At 40.2% G+C, this 2,500-nt stretch overlaps 1 protein-coding gene across 1 annotated transcript in view; it reads right to left on the reverse strand.

The window, feature by feature from the left end:
- Positions 1-2,500, reverse strand: part of LOC311240466 (proline-rich protein 15-like protein A) — a gene marked incomplete at its 3' end in the record, with an annotated part of 14,418 nt that overhangs the window by 9,268 nt on the left and 2,650 nt on the right. The window lies entirely within an intron of this gene.

The raw sequence follows: 2,500 nt of genomic DNA on the forward strand, positions 1-2,500 counted from the left end.
AGAAAATATAAAAAAAATTGAGAAAAAATGAAAAAAAAAAAAAAAAAACAGATAAAATACACACTTCCTACATGTCAACACTGAGCTAATAAACACAGATAAAAATCCATACTTCCTACATGTCAACACTGAGCTATAAATAGCTAATAAACACAGATAAAGACTTGTGATCAAGAGCTGACACTCCAGGGCCCCGTTCCTCATACCTGGTTGATTGATTGATTGATTGAAAACTTTATTAACAGATTGCAGAATGGGTACAGTACAGTACAGCTCAATACATACAATTGTTAATGGGATGCAGACCACAGAAAGACTTTCATCTTGTTTACATCAGGGTCCCCCATTTTCAATTCATCATGACATATATGACATACATGACATACAGATAGACAGTACTGCTACATCTATACATTTATGACATATCAGATTTGCAAATACAGTACTGTTTGTGATACCAAAAGAGTCCAGAAAAGTGAGTATATACATTTGACGTAGAAACTGTACATTGGAGAGTAGGTGGGGGGGGGGGGGTGGGGGGGGGGCTGTACATTGGAGGAGGTTGGGTGGGTGGGGTGGGACACTGTACACTTGTACAAGCAAAACTGTACATTGGAATATTGACAAAACCATACTTGGTCATTTACTGTACATTGGGTTGGGTTAGGACATTTACAGGGGCCAGTTTAGAATTGCAGTCTCCCGTAGGTGTTCTTTGAGAGTGTTTTTGAAAGTGGGTAGTGATTCACATTCCTTTACAGCTTTGGGTAGGGCGTTCCACATTGATGTGGCATAATTGCGAAACGTGTTTAGTCCCTTGTTTGAGCCGAATCTGGGTTTACCATGATTTGTGGAGCTCCCTCTGGTGTGATCGTGGTATTCACTGACCTTTGGGAAGTATTTTGACATGTACATGGGTACCTTGGTCGTGTAGTGAATCTTGTAGACCAGGCCCATTGCAAGTTGCTGTACTCTGTCGTCTACTCTAAGCCATCCTAGTTTGTCAAAGTGGGCAGGGGTGAGGTGGGTTCTAGGAGTAAGGTCAAGCAGTAGTCTGACCAGTTAGTTTTGAGATGTTTGTAATTTTGTTTTTAGCGCCTTTGAGGTGCTTTGGTACCATGAGGTGCAAGCATAGTCGTAGTACCCTTGAATGAGTGCTCCTGCCAGAGTCTTCAGGGTATTCTTGTTTACCAGTGAGGAGATCCGGTACAAGAATCGAGTTCGTTGGTTGACTTTTTTTATTACATTGGATGCCATTTTGTCACAGGAAAGATTTGCCTCTAGGATGGAGCCCAGGTAGGTAATTTCTTCTTTCCTTGTGACAATATTGTCACCCACTGTAACTGAGAAGCCGTTCAACTAAGCCGATCAAATGTCCTATTAGCCAGCTTAAATTAACCCGATGATTGATGTCAGGCTATCTCGGTTTCTCAAAGGCTGATCTGCGCTCAAACAATCTCGTTAATTCGAACCAGACTTCAGTAATCAGGATAATTGCGCGTGCCCGTCCTAGTTCAAAAGGGGGAGGCGTCGAGCGCCGAAACCATGATTTTCTAACAGGAAAATATCACAGGCAAGTTAAATGCGTAAGTGTTGTATAATGTATAGGCTAATTTTAAGTGCCTAATTACCCCAATCAATCAGATTATATTTCTTTAAATGTGCCTGCAGGCAGTAGAATGAATGAATGAATCATCGAATGAGATCTTGCTAGCGAAAATAATTATTTCAACTCTTTCAGAATAAGTAGATAAAAACAAGCCCAAAGAGTATTTAATTTATACGAATTAATAGATACTTATGAGGATATATGTACTGTATGCACTTAGGTATCATGTACTATATAAATACATGGTTCCCAAAGTTTTCAGGCCGCGACCCCCCAAATAACGGTGTCAGAGAGCCGCGACCCCCACTATTATAGGAGGTGGTTGAAACATGCAAAACTTGGAGCACAACAAGTCCAGTCTGGGTTTACAGCGACTCGGAGATTATCCTCCACATTCAGACGTGATCTGTATTTATTTTTTATATAAGTCAGTGCAGAGAATGTTTTTTCCCCCCGCATAGGTAGGTAGATCCAAATGGCGGATAGCTGTGCGTATTCCCCCTCAATTGATATCCAGAACTCAGCCAGCGGCTTGGACTGAAACACTGTTTTTAAGGTTTGTCGCTTGATTTCCTCTGGGAAATACTTTTTAAACTGTTCAAGAAGGGCTTGGAGGTGAGTTAAAGACATCGTCACTGTGTTCATTTTCCTCCATAAATTCATCAATCTCTGGAAACATAAATCCGGCCCATTTCCACTCTATAGCTCTGACGTGCAGTATGTAGGAAATCCATAGGCTGAATATGATTTATTATCAGCATTTTAGGTCTACTATTTTACATTTCAAAAGCATTTCTTTTACCAGTTTAATGTATTTTAATTGTTTTTAATTATAGGCCTATTTCACACATTCTATGAAATCAATACATTCTGGAAATCATCTCGCCACCC

The sequence above is a fragment of the Notolepis coatsorum genome (assembly GCF_963971535.1).
Source record: "Notolepis coatsorum genome assembly, chromosome: 14".
Classification (NCBI taxonomy): Eukaryota; Metazoa; Chordata; class Actinopteri; order Aulopiformes; family Paralepididae; genus Notolepis; species Notolepis coatsorum.